This window comes from Stegodyphus dumicola, chromosome 6 (assembly GCF_044657685.1).
Source record: "Stegodyphus dumicola isolate Sdum_Otavi_A_Nest chromosome 6, ASM4465768v1".
Taxonomy (NCBI): Eukaryota; Metazoa; Arthropoda; class Arachnida; order Araneae; family Eresidae; genus Stegodyphus; species Stegodyphus dumicola.
In genome coordinates, this window is record NC_140773.1 from 59,070,116 (window position 1) to 59,090,905 (window position 20,790).

The following is a 20,790-nucleotide window of genomic DNA, read 5'->3' on the forward strand; positions in this document are numbered from 1 at the left end:
CTGCCTGATTCTTATCAGAAGTCGAGTAAAAAGATGTTTCTACATTTTGAAACCCGAGAATAATATACGATCTGTGTGTGTGTGCGTAGTAGGAAGGCTGCATGCCAAACTGTAGATCACTTAGCCGCAAAGCTTTTCCAGGGTGCACCACGAGGAGGTAGATCTATGTTGCACCCTCACAGCCCTGTAGTACTGAGATAAAGAAACAGATTTCATTCGGTTTTTATGCTTAATTATAATAATATTATATTATTATATTTATTACTATATCTATGGTTGTATGAAGTCAGGTTATGCGTTAGTATTCTATCTAGTTTTTATGAGTAAACTTGTTACTCAGTGAATCGTTCTGTTATCAAAAGCTATTTTCTTCTTATGCTTTAATTTTCTTAAAGGAACTTTTATCTTTTTGACCCGATATGACAAATTTTTTATTTGCACAAATAAGTTACATTTGGATGGCAACGTGTTTTATCAACACTTGTAGTATTTGTTGTTGGGCTTTGCTGAGTGAGTAGAGAAATGAAAACTTTTATGGTGCTAATTTTTTAAAATCAGTGCAGTTGCACCTTTGTTCTTGTGGTTTAATCAGCTTTAACATATTAACTGAAATTTTTATATGAACGGATACTATACTATGTACTTCTCATGAACCCAACATGGCCGTCTTGCCTGTGAAGGTTCAGATATTCACTTGTACTCTATGAATATCAGGCTTTGAAAGTACTTTCTAGTAGTTAGTGCTGCTGGCTACAGTTGATTATGTAAGTAGTCAATGTTTTATCTTTATTCATTGCATATTCTGAAAGTTACTAATTAAATGATGTACACTTCAAAATGTCAGTGCATGTTTTATTTTTTTTTTCTTGGTAACTGCATGTCTTAATTCTGTTTTCATTAAAGCCCTATGCTATTTGCTGTTTCCTTTTTCATAAAAATTTGTATCGTGTAATTTTTCCTATTTTAATTTATTATGTAAATTTAGTATAATTCTTAAAACTTTGTTTGTGAAACATTGCTGATAGGTTTGATTTGAGACATGTTGACAGATTTGAGTTGAAATATTTTCGTTAGCAAAATTTCAGAATGTTTAATTAATTTTGTGTTTCTGTTAAGAAGATTAAGTACAAAATTTTGCGTATGACATGCAGAAATGTAATGTTTTTCTGATTTTTATTTGCCTGCGTGAATTCCAGTATGGATATTGGACGTTTTTTGGTGAAATATGTTGTAAAAATAAATCTGAAAATCAAGCGTTAAGTGTCAAGTTTGAATAAATTTTTCAATTTTTTTTAAGAAAGCGTTTTGAATGACATCCATATTGTAGAGAGTAAGAAAATATTATTATATAAGCTGCTTTTTTACTATTTGCTTTTATTAAAGCAAATGATTCTTCAGAATTATAAGTAAGTTATGTAACTTGAAGTAAGTAAATTTGGTCATGAGGTCATGTTTAATTAAATTAGATTGAAATACAGAAGTAAGTATGCAAAAGAAATGTATTTTTAGTGTTTCAAAAGTGCTTACTTGTGCTCTTACAATTTACTTCAAGGTATGATTGACAGTTTTTTAGAAATATGTATTGAACTTATATACATACTTAATGCTTGTTGAATTTTGTAATATGCTATTTATTCCTTTGAATAATGTTAAGATAATTATTCCCATTAATTTGTAAGATTTTGTGCATAATTTTTTTAACTTTAGCGTTGTTTACATAAGAATGAACTTATGTATGAATATATATATGAACTAATGTATTATCTTAGAATATTTTTCTTTAGCAGTGTTCTTGAATAGGTGATTGAAAAAATATAAAGCTTAATAATCCTCCCCCCCCCCGAAAAAATATTGCTTGTTTTAGAATGCGTATACTAGATTCCGATTTCTTTGATAAGTTCCATTAACACTTTATCTTTTTTTTTTTTTTTTTTTTGCATTTTCTACCAAGTAATATTCAAGGTGTATATATTTGGTTTGGGTGATACTATTTGCAGTATATAAATATCTTATGCTTAAATTAGTTTTATGAAATTTCATAGCTTCAATATTTTTCATAATTCACACAGTAGACTGAGAATTCATGTTTAACATGTCAAAATTATATCAATAAACTCTTGACTAATTTCAAATTTATCTCTTTGTATGTATTATTTCCCTAGTTTATTGCTTAACTGATGAAAAAAAAATTCATTTATAATTATCCAAATACTTAGTATTAAATTTAACATTTGAATTAAAAAAATTGTAAAATGAGCTAAAGAAATTTAAAATATCAATTATAGATGACAAAACATATGGTCATATTCTCTCAACATACTGTCATAGTAATCCATTTATTAAAGGTAAATATTGGAATCATAATAAACATGTTTAAATTGTATGCTGTGGTCATTATTATATGTTCATTTAAGAATTTGCTAATTAATGGAAATAGTCTACGTTAATCAAAATAAGGAATCAATCTTTATAATTTTTTAATATTCATAGTTTTCTTACTGTAATTCTATTAATGCAAATTTATATAAATTTAATTTTTAATGGTTTGCTTCTATATTTAAATCTACCATGCAAGTTCAGCAGCAAAAGTACATGCTTTGTAAATACAAGTAAAAGTTCTAGCTTATGTCAAAAAGCAGGATTCTTTTTGTAGTGAGGGATGAAGGTATACTTATGTCTTTGAGGTCGGAAGAGGTTCCTTAATATATTATGTTCTTTAAAACCTTGTTTGTACATTTTTTATTTGTTAAATATGCATGTCTGTCTGAAGTTAAAGTTTGAATTCGGGCTTAATTTCTAAGATTAAAAGTACGAGAATTATATGAAAGGCATCAGGAAAGAGAAACAGAAATAAATGAATAAAGTAGTAAAATAATTAATAATTAAGTAATTAAATGATTATTAAAATAGTTAAATAATTCATTATTAAAATAATAAACATTACATAATATGTAAAGAGACAAATAAAAATTGAAAGAGAAACACAGCAATGTGAAACTCAAAAATTAGGCAAAACAGCAAACGGTGAATCTTGAGATTATGGTAACTTGGTGATTTTTTGGCGAAAATTTGGTGACCAACCCTGCTACAGCAACCTGCTAGTTTTTTTTTTGGGACACCATTTTGTTTTCACGAAGTAAAGGCATGTTTTTTTTTACTCAACATTTTTTCCAACAATCTGCTAGCCGAATTATGCTTTTGCTAGAACTTTTATGGAACAAAAGGGCTTAATCATGACGAAGATTAGGTGCGAAATTGGGAGAAAGTGCAGAATCGCCCACTGCTTGCTGTGTTTTTAAGAATTGCACATACACTGTATCCATGTACACGTCGACATATCTTCACTTAAAAAAAATCCCAGAATTGCACAAAAATGGCATTGCGCACACTCTTGACTTTATCCATGTACACATCGACCTATTTTCACTTAAACAGTCTAAGAAAATTGACACTAATCCAATTCTTCGTACTCTTCTAAAAAGCGCCAAACAAATAAGTGGGCGATAACTTTAGCAGCGAAATTGTTCCTAAGTTCTTATTAGCTAAAATTACGATTGCAATTTTCCGGAAAATGTTACATTACAGGTCTCATGATCTCTCATTTCTCCGAGACAAAATAATCTGCGATTTGAAATTTGTACTTCTCAGATTATTGCTAAAGGTCCTAGCTAGTAACCTTTATCGCCTTACCAAAATGTCGCCAAACTACCTGTTACCATATTCCAAAGATTAGCCCAGCAAACTTATTTTGATGTAGATTTTGAACAAAACTGTCAAATTTGAGAGTGGACAGACACAAATACCTTTTTTTCAATAAGTAAAAGAATTCTGCTGAAGCCAAAATAAGTTTGCTATTTTACCTAATTTTGAAATGAATGAAAATGTTATTATTAAATTGTTAAATTGTGAAATAATGGACCTGAATTTATTTGGGTTCTGACTGATTACAGTTTCACTCGAAAACTAAGAAGTAGCTCATGCTCTGGCTGAATTTAAGCCTTAATGTACAGTATAATGTTCTATTTCAAAGATGATAGAAACAAAGATCATTGTTTTTTAAGCACACTACTTAAAAAAGTGTAAACCATTAAAATGTCACTAATGAGAGTAGATGGAACATGAAGGGAATTTTAAAGGAGGATTAATAGGTATGAAAAACAGGGAGAAGATTCCAACATTTTGAGCATGATCTCCTGCCGATATTTTAGCTACCAAACAAAATGTGACAGTAGTAAAAATGGTACTTATATATGTGTATTATCACAGCCGCCTTAGTAGAAATCATCAAATATTCAAAAGTTGCCAAACTCTGGCAACCATTTGCATAATATTTCATTAGGTAACCCTATCCATTGTAAGTTGTTATCCCAAAATTTACTGAATCACCTTTTTCTTCTGTAAAAAACTGTTATGGTGGTTACGCTAATAAGTAATTTCAGAAAAAAATTTCCCCCAAAATCAAGTATTAGCTGAGAACAAAGGTGACAAGTGACAATCTTGGTATCCCATATTTGGCTACAATGTTCCGAAAAGTCCGTCTTTCTGTGGGAAGCCTCTAGCATTATATATGCATACCCAGGGTGTTCACTCCTGGATTCGAGAAGGAAAAATTTACCCACTCTCATAATTTCATTGCACTTCTGAAACTTTGATATGTGCATGGAGGCTTTTCTTTTCCTAAAAATCTCAACCTTTGGCAAAAGTATCGTTTTCCATCAGGGGAAAAACAGGTATGCATTTACACTTATGGTTGTGAAAATTGCAACACCATAAAGAAGATGCAACTTACAGGAACTTGCAGAAAATGTAATAAAGCGAGTTTAAGACATGCAAATGATTAGAATTACAGAGTAATTGCACATGCATGGAATGAGAATCGGCCGCTTGTTGCATGTGTATAAAGGTCTGTGAAGTTTCATTCAAATTTGTTTATCATCATCTGTCTGCGGTGATTGTATAATTAGTGGTCAGTATTAGAGATGGGCTAAACCGCTTCTTTAAGGGATCAGATTAAAACCATTTGCTCACTGAAGTGAATCATATCCTTTTAATGATTCATTGCACGCTAACAGTGACCTTGATGAATGAGCTCTGAGCAGGTGTGGTTCAAGAACGGTGTGCAAAGATACCAGGAAAAACAGGAAGAATTGAGCAAGGTGTGGGATTGCTTTAATCCACTTACTCCCTGGACTGATTTCTTTCAACTATACTTTTTAGATTCCCTAAAAAAAAGCTTTCTACATAGAACAGTAGTAAATTCTGGAATTAAAAAAAATTCTGGAATTAAAAAAAAAAAAAAAAGTTAAAAAATAAATGAAAATTTAACTCGCTTTTGTTAAAGAGTACATTATTTTATTATTATAAACAATATTTTGTTGCTACTACAAAGCACAGTTTAAAAGAAAATTTTTAGATTGGAGGCAGATCCCAAAAAGGAAGAAATTGTCTACTGATAATACCGACATTTTTCTTTCTTTTGATCTAATTTGACAAAATGATACCAAATATCGTTCTAAGCTCTTCTATTTGGAAAGGTCCACATTTTGTTCTGCAACCTTGGAAAAATACATTAGATGGAAAAATTTATGTTTATAAATATATTCTAATTCTCAAAAAGATTAAAGAGAAATTCACAGCTCTCGATTACAAGTTGTTAGTAAAATAAGTAAATAAATAAAAACATAATTCATTATTTTACATAAATATTAAAGTAAGATTGTATAAAAAAAGGTAATATATAATATACATAACTGTACTATGACACAGTATTCAAAGAATTGAAATGAAACTCAAAGGAACAGATCTGAGGAATCGAAAAGAGTAAATAATCAAGACTCTGCAGGAGTGATGAAAAAAAGAAATAATGAAAACTCCATAAGAATCAGATCTGTGGCTAGAGCAAGAGCGATGAAAAAAGCGAGTAATCACAACTCCTAAGGACCCAGATCTGCGATTAGTGCCGAAGCGCTGACAGCTGGGAATCCGAGGAACCAATTCCTATAATCTGTGTACTACTTTAAACAGATCCTTGCTCTGCCAGATAGGAAAAACAAATTGCATCCATCTGCAAACAGGAATGGACAACTTCACTGAGATGCATTGGTTTATTTAATGTTTTGTTTTTTAAATACTAGATGTAACATAAGCACAAAGTACACATATATACATTTATAATACAGATACACAGATATAAAAAACAGGTGAGAGACGTTTCTGTTAAATAATAAAAGAAAGAATGCTGTGTTTATGTTCGCAGGAATAAAACTCTTTGGCATTGTTCTCAACAATGGCTCTATTGTGAACTGTTGAAGAACTGCCATTCTGTTTTCGCTGGAGTGCTGATCATTCATTCAGGAAAGTGAATCAGTTCCAGAGCAGATTGTCCATCTGTAATCAGTATGCCTAGTCAACAGTGAAAGTTGTCATACCAACAACTAATGGAGTTTGAATGAGGCCGCATTGTCGATTTGCGAGAGGGTGGACTTTCGTATCGAGCAATCACAGTCCGCATGCAGTGTAATGTTACAGCACTGATGCATGTTGGGAGGAAATGGATATAGGAAAACCTAATGGGGTGAAATCCAGGCAGTGCAGCATATAATATCACAATGGCATTGAACAACTGACACCTCATCTGCATGGCTATGGATCGTACAATGTCCTCTTGTGTGTTAGTACTGTGTTGCAGTACAGGTGTTGTGTTGTTTAGCTCCATGGTTTGTGGCTCTCTGCTAGAGCATGAACTGCATGCAAGAGTTCCTCTATATATCTCACCTATCGCTGAATGACCGATGTCTCCAACTTCAGTGGGCACAGCAGCACAGAGCATGGTGTGCCCTGTGCAATGAGTTGTTTTCTTCAATGAACCTTACTGCATCTGTAGTACAGTTATGGAAGAGTATGCATGAGACATTACAGAGGGGAACGTCTATCCAGCGTCATACTGCAAAAACACCTGGCATCGTGATGTGGGGAGCTGTTGGGTATAATTGTCAATCCTATCTGATTATGGGCAATCTCAACAGTAATCGCTACATAAGGAAAGTTGTGGAGACAGAGGTGCTGCCCATTCTTTCATGCATTCTGGGTACTGCATTTCAGCAGGGTAATGTCTGTGCACTAGTTTTTCAGACTGAACAATCCTTCTTTATGTCACAAGTTTCCCTTCTTCCATGCCTTGCTTATTCCCCAGGTATGTCACCTATTGAGCATATGTGGGGTTTCATTTGTTGGCGACTTGCTTGTACAGCTGGTGGGACGCACACTAAGCCTGAAATTTGGTGTCAAGACAAAGCTATAGGAATTGGCATTCCTCAGGATTACATTCAGAAACCTGTATGATTTTAATGCCACAATGTGTACAGGCTTTTATCACTCAGTGTAGCGGACCCACAAAGTACTGATTTCTGACTTTCATTTTGTTTTTTGGCTTGTAAATTTGCTAGTGTATTTGTACCATCATCAGTAATGTGTGTAAAAAATGTCATTCATTTTTGACAATTCCATCATTGTGTTGCATTTTTCACAAGCATTAGTGTAAAAGAATCAATTTTTAAGGCTTGCTAATTATTAAAATAAAATAAGTAAAAAAAATTTACTGTTGGAATTGGAGTTCAGTTACATAAAAGAAGAAGTGCTGGAGCGCTATTATTTATGGCTGCAGTGTGATCCGTTTAAATTTGCAATCCATTGTCAAAATTGAGGAGTACCGGAGCTGGGCTTTAGCGTAATTTAACGGCAAGCTACCTTTTGAAGTTGGAATTTTGAGGGGGGGGGAAGGTAGGCAGTCTAATTAGGCCTGGAAGAGTACACAAGTAAAATTTTGTGAACAGCGCTTATTGTTTTAATTCTGTGGGTGTGACCGAAGCGTGCACACTGAATGAACAGAGCTTCGAAAGGAGTTCTGAAGCGAGCATTGCTGAGAAGCACATAGAAGAGTAAAAGATTTTGCCTATGATTAAAAAGTAGATTCTAAATACCGTAGCAGATTTAGCATTACCCAGTTTTTTCCACGGGGAGGCCTGCTACTCTACACCTCCTAAAAAAGCTCTTCTTGGTTATATGATGATTACATGCATATAAATGAAAAAAAAGTAACTTAAGTGTATGATAGTTACATTATTTATATTTCATATTTACACTTTTGTCTATTTTTTCATGATGATGCTTTTAGAAAAAAGTGACACCACTTTTGAGAAAGCACAACACAACATTGCATGTTTTGCATATGTGCTGGGATCCGTAGCAGATTCACTATCTGAAGGCAATTCGTGTAGCACTTTCAGTGCTTCAGAAATGGCCAGCCCTTTCCAATCGATTTGGAAAAAAATTAAAAATCTGAAAAAAGAAACTGTATCTACAATTAGAAATTGTGAACTATAAAATAAAATTAAATGTCTCCATCTCAAAACTATAAAAACGTAGCGCTTACAAAAGTTCTTCGAACTAAAGCAAAAGAGAAAATAAGAACTGCTCTAGTGAAAAACAAAACAGCTAACTGATAAAATTACTCCTGACCTTCAGAAAATCACCCCAACAATTTCTTAATTGATAACCAAACCTCCCCCCCCCCCTGAAAAAAAAAAAAAAAGAAAAGAAATTAAACACAGATGTGGACCCACCTTTCTATTGTTAATGAGCTTACCAGAGAGCTGCAGTGAAATAAAGATACAGTTGTTGGTCTTGTCCTATTCTCTCAGTGATCCCACTCTGGGCACACCTGATGTTCGCCTTTCAATTTTAGGCAAGATTTTACGGTAAAAATTTTAAATTAATATAAAATAAGGAGATTAGCATACAGCCAAGAAAATAACATAGAAATTTCTTTTCAAACTATTCCTTTTATATATATATAAGATAAAAAAAATAAATAAAAAAAAAACTGGAAGATTTTTCTGGAAAAGGAGTCTTGAAAAATTAAACATGGTCTGAAAAATAGTGGTCTTTGAGGTCTTAAAAATGTTTTTCATTTTGTTAAATATTTCCTAAGCTAGATAATAAATGGAAAAATTGTCAACCTTGCTGAAGTATAAATAGTGTGCCAATAAAAGACACTAGGGAGGGCCAACCAAATTTTGAAAACTTATTTGAACTAAATCTTCTCTTTCCATTCCCTTCAATATACTTTAATTTTTCATCCACGAACTAATACCAGTATTGAATGTAATGCCTTTTCCATGCTTCTTGATAAAAATATCTGTAGCATTATTTGATTTTGCAGAGTCAAAACAGTGACTCATGCATTTGGAATTCAATTTAGACAGCAATGAAAATATATATGATGCCAAATATGTAATGTAGGAGGGAAGAATGATTACTGTAAATTTGATTTCGATCAAATAAAATCTTGCTGTGAGGTTTAGCTTGAAATGTTGTGTTGAAGCAACCAATTCTCATCTTTCCATTGCTGAGCTCTTTTGTAACAAATAGTTTTCTTACTTCTGAAAGTATCTGTAGAAAATTTCACATTGCCAGTCTTACCTAAAGAGTGAATTCTCAATGCTGAGTTGCACTCGTATCGAATCCAACTTATCTGCTTTATTTTCTTTGCAGTTATAGCTCTCTTGACTTCTTTAATCTTGGTAGATTTTAAGTTTTCTAGAAATCTGTCATTTTGCTTCAGTATATTAGTTAATTGTCCAACTGTTTATTTTCTCTGATGAGCTTAGTTTTCTGCTCAAATTATAGAGGGTGTTAGAAACATTTTATTTAAGACCTCCAGGAACATTTTAACTATACTGCATTAAACTTGAAGTGGGTGTGAACTAGAATTCATTAAGTTTTAAAATTTCACTCGGCCATATCCAGTTTTCTTGGGGGGGGGGATCAGTCTAGTGTTGATACCAGAACAACTGATAAAATAGAGAGTTATTCATCATTGGATCCTAACATTAAAATTTGCCTTTATATTAATCATAATAATTTGGAAGCTTGAAAATTATAAATCTTGCTTTCAGAGATTTCGGGACTGTTCTGCCAGTGGAAGAAACTCTTCTGCTCTTTTCTGTATGACACATATATACTTTTGGCTCCTTCAATGATCATCATTGGATCCTAACATTAAAATTTGCCTTTATATTAATCATAATAATTTGGAAGCTTGAAAATTATAAATCTTGCTTTCAGAGATTTCGGGACTGTTCTGCCAGTGGAAGAAACTCTTCTGCTCTTTTCTGTATGACACATATATACTTTTGGCTCCTTCAAGATCAGTTTGTTTATAAACATTATTCTTATGATTTGAAAAATGGAAAGGACTTGAAAAACATTTTAAATACAGAACCATCAAAGTAAGTTTACTAAGAGGGAATGCCTTACATTCAGGAAGCGAGGTAGGTACTTAAATTGTGTTTAGTGTTTGTTAATATATTTAAATAAGAAAAAGAAAGGAAATAAGAAATTTAAAGAAAGAAATTAAATAAGAAAAAGAAAGAAAACTTCTTTTTTAGCATTTTTCCAGGAAAAACAAGATTATTATTTTGTTTTGATAATTTCTTAGACTTATTCATATGCATTTTGGTATGTGAACATAAACTACATTTTGCAGTCAAACCTTTTTGTACAGAATTTTAAAGAACTGCAAAGGTTTGTTCACTATATCTGAAGGTCTGTTATATCGAGCCAGTAAGAAAAATATGTTTAAAAAAATAGTATGATAAAAATAAAAATAATAATTAAAAATAATTTACTGATAAATTATAAAAAATTATCAGCATTATCACAAAAGAAGAAAAACTAATCAGCATTGTCACACCTACCAAAAGAAGCAGTAACTCTAATAAAAATATTATTTTTATTTTTATTATTTACTCTAAAACAAAATATATAGGTTTTAAGTTTAATTTTTAATTTTTTACAGGTGTTTAGTTTTAATATTAGTTTACTATCCCAAGTTATCTTGGGCAAATAAAAAAAATTAAATATTAGTTGTTGTATGAGAGTTTTTGAAACAAGGGGCAACACAAAGTGATACCTAACATTCTATACACTGGTATATGGTCTCTTTTTCTTACTGGCTTACTTCTGGAATCTCTTTTACGGGAGCACAGAGGACACTGTCTCATTGAATTTTTTTTTTTAAGTAGTAGGCATAACATCTGGAAAATGCCTTGAGGTTATAATCACTATCTGAAAAATCATCGCCATTATTTTACTTTTTTCAACGCAACTATCATTCTTCATATATTTCTAATCCACAAGCCGACGTATGCTAGACAGTAGCAGAAACACGTGACCAGTGCCCTCAAAAGAACCGCGAAACCAACGAAACTTGGCGAATTGCCAATAAAAGCTGAATATTTCCTTATTTCCTACAAGCCGAGTAAAACCGTGATAAAACAAATCGTACTGACAAATTCTGCTTTGCCCGAGTTTTCTCGGGATAATAATTAACTGCAATATATACGAACCCGGGACAACTCGGGATAATCAGGCAAGCGGTTAAAATATTCTTTTTCAGTCTCATTTTGAACAAATTACTTGTGTTCTCAAAATACATTTGTGTCCAAAATATACATTTATGATTATGAATAATCTTTTTATCTATAAAAATAAGAAAAAAAAATGAAATTTTGCTAACAAAAATTGACAAATTTACCTTTTATTTTTACTGAGTATTTGAATACAAAAAGGATTTTTATTTTCTGCTGGGATGCAGATTGCTAGAAATGTTAGCCATTTTTTTGTTATCGATTCTAAATATTCAAATAATTCCATCACTTTTGAACTTTGGCATCTGCTGTGATAGAGCACCTTCCATTTATTACACTCCATCAGTATTTTCATCAACACCAGAAAAAAAAATCTTTGCCATCATCATTTTTTATTTTAAATTTTGCTGCAATGACATCTCTGTATTTTCATGTTTCGGCATGATCATCACAGATTTGACAGCTGTATGCCACATTCTGAAAACATCGAAATGTTCTTTTTTGTTTGACTCACCATCCTTTTCAGCATCTTACTCCTTCAAATGTTTTTGCTAGTCCAGAGATTTGTCCATAGGCTTTGGGATTAAAGTTGCATTTGATGCCAAGAAATCAGATTTAATTCATTTTAAATTTTCAGCATGTGTGTTATCAATTAAAAGTAGAAGCTTTTGATGATTAACTGAAGGTTCTTCTTTTTTCCACTTTTGTCGCTCTTCAAACAAGTCTGACACACACACACAACACACAAAACACATAGACACAACACACACACACAAAAAAAAGTTATACAGCTTAAAAAAAAAGGAAAAAAAAAAAAAAAAAAAAAACTGAAAGCTTTCAGATATTACATTATGCCAAAAGCGGTTTTTTTAATGTTTTGTGTGTTATCTTTATTTATTAAATATTATGTTCTTTGCACTTAAACCATAAAATCTAATTCAGCAGCAATATTGCAAAATAATTAAAAAAATGATCATATCATTTTAATTCCCGATACAGTCTCGTGCGCTGGAGATAAAATTTTTTCCGCCCGTACAGTGTTGCAGTTGCTCGCTTTGAAATCGTTGAGTTTGTTAAAATGTTACAAAATATGAAATTGATAATAAAACAAATTCCAAATTTGGACTTCCAGATGCCCATATTCGGTGGAGGACTATGTTATTCAAAATTTGATGGCTCTAGTTACCATTGTTTTATTACAGTGTGAGAAACGTACATACATTTATGCAGATTCTTCATTATTTAATTTCTTACAATGTAATACAGAGCTCTAATATTTGGTGGCAATAATTAAAAAAGTGATTCGCCATTTATAGTGAATCAACTCAGAATGCCGAAATGAAATTAAAAGCCCTTTTGGGCAAATTGCCCCTTTGCACTAATAATGTTTATTGTATTGGTAGAAAAATTATACTGATTAATAAGTAATATAAGAGTGATTAGGAATTTCCTAAATTTTGGATTAACGCTTTGACGCACGTTGGTCGCGCCCTGAAACCACCAATTTTCGAATTTTTTCCCACTCTTCTTTCCCAACTGTTTGAGTGAAAACTGATTGATTACTTATCTTTTACCTCTAAATAACGCAAAATTACTGCAGAACCATACATTTTTTAGGTCTTAGTATTTTAAATCGGATGCCTTTTAAAATTCATTTTCAGTGAGACAAAATAACTTCCTTTTATTTTTATTAATAACTTTAAATTTCAAAAGTTTTCTTCGCACATCATTATTTGTATCATAAACAATAAAAATACAAAAATAATTAAACTGCATATATAAACAACCTATGTATGTTTATGGCATTTCCTTTGTGGTTTCAGGGTGTGACCACTGCCCCACTAGAGCATTGCGTTAAGGCTCGTTTCCACTACTGCGTGCGAATACGTTGCGTCAATTGAAGACATGCCTACAGCATCCGTACAAGCGTTTCCACTGCAGCATATTCGTAGATTATTTTCATTTTCCGCAGCTAGGTGTCACTGTAATGTTTTGGTGCCAAGCAACCAGTTCACGAGTTACGACGCTAAACATCTAAATTTTTCCCGCTTAAGCGAGTATTTTTTTGGGGGGGATTTAATATGGATCCTGACGTAAAATGCAGAAAAGTTTTGTTTACTAAATTCCATGTTATTGGAAATTTTTATTTCTGCTTATGAACTGCGAAAGTAAAGTATGCTAGCAATTTTTAGATAAGTAAGTTATAAGCCATATTATGAACATTACTAATTGCATAGAAGCTGAAGTAAATTTAAAAAATGTCTTTGTGTTTCTAGAAGCCTTAAATATTAATGAAATAATATATATATTATTAAAACTAAAATGTACTGTTACTGAAAAAATAAACAAATAGATAAATAAAATAAAAAGTTAAACGAATTAAAAAATAGTTGGTACTTTAAAAATACAGAGCAACTGTAAAGAAAGGTTCACAATATTTACACAAAACAAAGTCTGAGCACATGGAAGTACGTTAACATAAAATTGAAACGAAATTTAAAGAATATTCTTGCGCCATTGCTGCAAAGAATGAAATTTGAATTTAACAAACATTCTCTATTCGTAAAAAGCAAATTTAATGTTAATTAAATTTAAATGAATTTTAATGCAAACAAATAAATGATTAATTATTGCTGCAAACTAATCTATTGTAGATTCTGCCACCATTACTTTTTGGTGATTACACCTGATTGCTCCTGTTTTACCACGTGACCCCAACGCATCCACAGACATATGGATAGAATTTGAACATTGTTGAACTCCATCCGCACGTGATCCGTCACCGCACATCGACCGGATTGCAGATGCCAATCAATTGATTGGAGAAATGCATACGCAGCATTGGAAATGAGTCTTTACAATGTGCACATTTCCCTAGAGGCTAGGTGGTCGCGCCCTGAAACCACTGCTCTTTACAGTGTTGTTTGCTGCTTTCAAATAGAAATGTTTATTTTCACTCGCATATACAGGGTGATTATAATTAAAGTTTAAGTTTCAAAACGCTATAAAAAAAGAACCACTGATGAAAATGATGTGAAATTTGAAAGGAATGTTATTGAAAAAGGCGGAAAGCATATGGCAGAAGAAAAAATTTAGTTTCAAAAGTTAGCAACAGATGGCGCTGTAAGCGGCAGAATCACGACGAGAAACGAGAAATGATTCGTAAAACAATGGCTAAGGTGGAAGTTACACATTAAAACGCATTGACAAATTAGAATTGTTGAATAATTTTATTTGCATGACTGTACATATCACATCGAAAGGGACAAATCGGTTTCAAGAGTTTTGCGGTGACATACCGCATAAGAGCCATTCATCAAAGAAGTTCGGAACTGTCGCGAGACTGGCATAAAACATGTTCAATATGGTGTCCACCGTTGTGTGCAACAAGTTGAAAGTGACAAACAGCATGTTCCACAACGGATCGCAGTGTCTCCGGGGTGATGTTCAGAATGTGTTGCGAAATGCGTGCCTTTAATTCCGCTAAATTTGCAATTGGAGCACGGAACACAACATCCTTCAGATACTCCCACAGCCAGAAATCACACGGAGTAAGATCAGGCGATCGAAATGGCCAGGATGTAGGGAAATGACGGCTGATAATTCGAGCATTTCCGAAATGGCGCCTCAGCAGCTGTTTCACGGGATGTGCAATGTGCGGAGGAGCGCCATCTTGCATAAAAATGATTTCATCCACACATCCATGCTGTTGCAGACCTGGAATCACGTGGTTGCACAAAAGAGACGCATACCTCTGACCAGTGACGGTTGCGGGAACAGGACCGGAAGTACCCGTTTGCTCGAAAAAATATGGTTGTAGGATGAATGATGCCGTAAAGCCACACCATACCATGACATTTTCAGGATGAAGTGGTATGGGGTGCGTTGCCAGTGGATTTTCTGTTGCCCATATTCGACAATTCTGGGTATTCACGTATCCTGTCAGATGGAAATGGGCTTCATCTGTCGACAAAATTTTCCACGACCATTCATTATCCACTTCCATGCGAGTCAGGAATTCTAACGCAAACGTCTCCCTAGCTGTCAGGTCAGACGGAAGCAACTCCTGCACATGGCCAATTTTGTACGGATAGCATTGCAGAATGTTTCGCACAATTTTCAGCACTGTGCTCATAGGCCTGTCCAATGTTCGGACAATTCCTCGTGCACTGCACGATTGCACACCACTGGCCGACCCCTCCTGTAATGCTGTGGCCACTTCTTCAACTACCGTCGAATGCACTCGTTTTCTCCCTCTACCAGATTGCACATCAAACGAACTTGTCGTTTCGAATTTTTGCATCATTTTCTTTAGACCTACGACACTCATTGGACCAACACCTTCTTTTATACCCTACAGTGTCCTGAATTTTTGCAGAGCTACTCTTGACAATCATCATTCTTGTAATACAGCTTTACCAGCAGAGCGCGGTCCTGCAGTGAAACACCCATGGCGAACGTCTGAGACGCGAAATGAGGAACAGCCTGGTACCTGGTGGCTTTATAACACTGAAATTTAACTAACATTTTAATTTAAGTCTTCTTTCGCTTTCAGCGCCATCTGTTGTTAACTTTTGAAACTAAATTTTTTCTTCTGCCATACGCTTTCCGCCTTCTTCAATAACATTCCTTTCAAATTTGATGTCATTTTCATGAGTGGTTCTTTTTTTTATAGCGGTTTGAAACTTAAACTTTAATTATAATCACCCTGTAGATAAGGGGTTTTGAAACCACATAGTTATTTTATTACCAAACAATATATGCACCTGCCCCTATAAAATATTTTTCATTTCCAGAGATTTTTCTCTGCGTTCAACATGCTTGCTTTCTGTGCTAGTACTGTGATTTTCTAAATTATTTTGTGTGGTTCCAAAAATTGCAAATATATTTTTGAATAATTAAAATTAGAAATCGTGCAAAAATTTAATGAAATTCAAAATGTTTTATCAATATTTTGTTTTGTACTGTTGAGATTCAAAATATCTCGCAAAGGGTTAGAATTACGTGATGCATTAGCGTTACTTGAAGAATTACCGTCAGATCCAGAATCAGTGGTCTCTGAGGATGAAAGTGACAGAGAAGGAAATACTCCTTTACCCCTTCCCTCCTGTTTATGGAAACATAGGTGGTGAAAGTGATGATCAGTCAAAAAATTATGATATAAATTTACCAGGTCCTTCCAGAATTGCAAGTGTAACATGGAATAAAATACAGAATGTAGTTAAATCCATTCTCGAATTTTCTGAGGATTATGGTCCAACTGGAGAAATTACTTCTATGGAAGATGTAAAACCCATCAATATATTTATGGCTTTTTTTACTGCTGAATTCATGGATAAATTAGTTTTTGAAACTAATTATCCAGAAAAAATTAGTTTTTGAAACTAATTTATATGCAACTCAAACAGGTAAGCTGTTTTCACCTATAACTCTTCAGGATATGTTGAAATTTTTAGAGATAAACATTCTAATGGGAATTAAAAATGTCCCAAGCTATCGGGATTTCTGGTCAACTAATGAATGAATCTTATGTGACGAAGCAAATGGTGGTAAAAAAATTTTCATGGGTTTAGGTAATTTGAATTTGAATGATAACAGTCTAATGCCAAAAAGACAGGACAAAACGTTTGGCAGACTTTATAAAGTTCGGCCTCTGTTGACTCATTTGTCGGAAAGATTCGATAGTCTCTTTAGACCAGGAAAAAATCAGTCGATTGACGAATCAATGATTCGTTTCAAAGGTAGAAGTTCACTAAAATAATACTTACCTAAAAAAAACCAATGAAACGAGGATATAAAGTGTGGATGCGTTGCGATGAAAGCGGCTATGCTTGTAAATTTAAAATTTATACTGTCAAAACCCATGAAGTCAAAAAAAATCTGAGTGAAAGAGTGGTAAAAATGCTAAGTGAGCCCTTGTATGGTAAAAATCATAGAGTATACATGGACAATTATTTTAAATCCTATGAACTTTTCAAGTTTTTTAAACGAAAAACATATTTTGTTGTGAAACTGTAAATATAAAAAGAAAAAAACCTTCCCAAAACACTGGTGGAAGATAAGAAATTAAAACAGGATGACATTGATTGGGCAGTAAGTGATGACAAAATAACTTGTCTAAAATGGAAAGACAAAAGATGTGTTACCATTTTATCTGGCCTAGTTGATCCCGTTATTCCATCTTCTGCAGAAAGGAAAGAAAAAACTGGACAGAAAGTTCAGATACAATGTCCAAAGGCAATTATAGATTATAAATAAAAATATGGGATATGTGAACTATTTTGACCAACTAAAACGCTTATGTGAAATTGATAGAAAAAGTAAAAAATGGTGGCGTCGAATCTTTTTTCATTTTATTGATGTCACCATTATAAACGTCTTCATTATATACCAAATGCTTCCAGAAAGTGACCCCAGTTTGAAAATATTCAAGTCTTCAGAATGAATATAATCAGTAATATGATATGAATGGGAAACGAAGGATCCGTACCAAAGCGGAAAAGGTCAAGCTTGCCTCTCAACATAAAAAACCCATAAATTTTATGTGCCAGATGGAAAGCGACTAGGGAATGCAGGACATATGCCAGTAAAATGTAAATCCCGGCAGTGTACATTTTGTACCAAAAGGGAGAAACCTCATAGAACAAGATACATGTGCGAAACATGCAGTGTTGGCTTGTGCATGTAACAAAAAGATAAAACATGCTTTGAGCAGTTTTATAAAAAATAACTTAGTTCTTTGACATTTAAAAAATCACTTAGTTTTTTAATCTCTTTATCCCAATTTCCGTATTATGTACGTTCTCATGTTTTCACTGCTGCAGAAAAATTATATAAATTAACATTTTTTTCTGATGATATGCTGTGTAAAATAAAGTAAAAAATTTACATTTGATGCAATTTTTAAATGCGTTTTTTTTTTTATTCGCAAATTTCATCATTCGTTGGAAATGCGCACGGAAAAAGGTAAGTTGTTTTTTCCTACTAACTCAGTAAGTTTCAAAGTCAGTGAAACACCACCCACAAATTAATGGGCGAGAGTAGATTTTTTTAAATTCATATATTATTTGTCTCTAATATCACAATATTCAATTTCTAGTGTTTTTAGTTAAAAAAATTATAAAAATAATATAGCGCACGTCAAAGGGTTAATGAAGAAACATTGTTTGTTGTATATATTTACACTGAAGTTGTTTTTATGATAATTAGTTGCTGATTTTTGACTGAGAATCACTCCAGGTAACCTAAATTTTTCAAATATTCTTGAAATTTAATACTAGATCTACTGATGATTAATATATATCTACTTGTGATAAATAGTTTTATGCAGCTTAAGTAAATGAAGTTAAATTTGATAATTAACATAAATAAGCAAAAATTTATGTTGGCTGCAGTTTTGTTCGAGCTTAGTCCAGCTTTATTAAGGCATTAATATTCAAATGTTTTGATAAAATTGGACTAAGTTCTAATGAAACTGCAGTGAGGAATAAATCTTGAGTTATTTTTAATTATTATGCTGTACTTCATCATTTATTTACTAATTTTCACCTCTTTCTGTCAAAAGAGAAAAATCCAACTTTAAGACAGATTGATTTCATAAAAACTAATTAACAACCAACACTTAATATATGTGTAGATCTATCAGGAAGAAAAATCTGTCCTTGTGACTTATCATTAATTATGAAATAAAATGCTGAAAAATTATAAAGCATAGTTAATGAACAAGATTTCTAATACTGAATTTTTAGTAATTCTTATTTTAAATTTATGGGGCATTATGTGTGCAATCCTTGTGTATTTAAACAGTATTAATTTCTTTAATTACCTGAAATCCAATTTGTCCATTAGATTATTTGTTGATTTATAAAATAGCATGTCCAGCATTAAATTGTGATTGTTGCCTGTGAGTCCAATATTCACTTAAGTAATATTTATATCATGCAAAATACAATTCTTCATGAAATTATGTGTAAAGTTTGTGAATTACGATTTAGGAATATTACCTCTAAAACCTGCAAAATACCTTAAGTTTAAGGAAACTGATCTCAAATTAAGTAATGAAGTGCAGTCTAATTATGATTTTTGTATAAGGATCTGGGAACAATGGCTTAAGTTGGTATCCTTTATAGATCTTCTTCCTAAGTTTTTGTGTATTTGAATTAATGACTCATAAGGCATTTTTAAAACATAACATACACTCATACCTTATTAGGCCTACATGTAACTTATTCTTAAACACGTATCATAACAGATGTTGTTACAGCACCATACATATTTATATCTTTAGAATATTAACAAACTACTAGAACAAGCTATTGCCATTTCTCAGTAAACATTCTGTCTAATTACAATAAATGATTTACAATCATGCTTACATCTCTTATTTGATTTCCAGCAGAATTTTATCATTTATTATGCTTTGATATTCTTTCCTATGCTTTTCAATCAAAGTACTGGAACAAGAATACTCGATACACTAATAATAATCAAAGCACTAATACAGTAGTTCTTGCTATTTGATGTGGACAGAGAATTCATGCCAATTTAAAATGCAAGTAAAGTAATAATATAATCTTAGTTTTGCATGGAGAATGTTATTGCCTGCAGTGGGAAATGACATATCATTTAGTAAAAGCATTTACCATTTTTACTCGCATATTCCCGTACTTGCATAATTTTCCTTTTAGCATTTTAGCACAGGAATCTAAAAATTTTATAATATTCACATAATTTTCAACTTTTCTAAGGTGTTCAAAAAAGCTTCCCTAAATTTTTAAATAAAATCTTCCACATAATAGTCTTTTAAATCTTACTGATTGATTTGCTTGTGGATTTTGGGTGCATGGGCTGTGATTTACAAAGCAATAATAAAAACTCTGTTTATGCATCAGTTAAAACATGAGATTTATTATTTGTAAAAATAATTTCAGTATGTATTATTTTCCAGGCCTCAGCAGTGGTTGAGTAGTTAAAGACTGTAAATACTGGGATTTTTTTTTTAGTCTTGGTCCCAGGCAGACAGCTACATGGCTGGTTTTTTATCTCGTTTTCCCTACATACAGCATGAATATAAATCAATTCCCTTTAGAAAGTTGTCCACAAACTAGAATTTTTCTTTGCTGTTCAGAAGATTTTTGATTTCATATTAATATTTCCTTTTTTCCTCAATAGCTAAAATATAAAAATATTTGTGATGGATTCAGTGAAGTTAGTTATTTAAAAAATGAGATGATGTATATTGAAACATTTTGATAGAAATTTGCATGATACTTCATGTATCATATTCTCACATGTATTAGATTTATGTACTGATAAACCTCATTCCCCCCCCCCCCCCCCTCCAAAGAGGACCACATTCTGT

The 20,790-nt window shown here is 32.5% G+C and overlaps 1 protein-coding gene across 1 annotated transcript in view; it reads left to right on the plus strand.

Moving 5' to 3' along the window:
* Window positions 1-455: 455 nt before the first annotated feature.
* Window positions 456-20,790, plus strand: part of LOC118190632 (uncharacterized) — a 175,565-nt gene continuing 155,230 nt past the window's right edge. The window contains exon 1 of the mRNA XM_085818342.1: window positions 456-764. The gene's annotated coding sequence lies outside the window, so the exon portion shown is untranslated. The remainder of the gene's footprint in view (window positions 765-20,790) is intronic.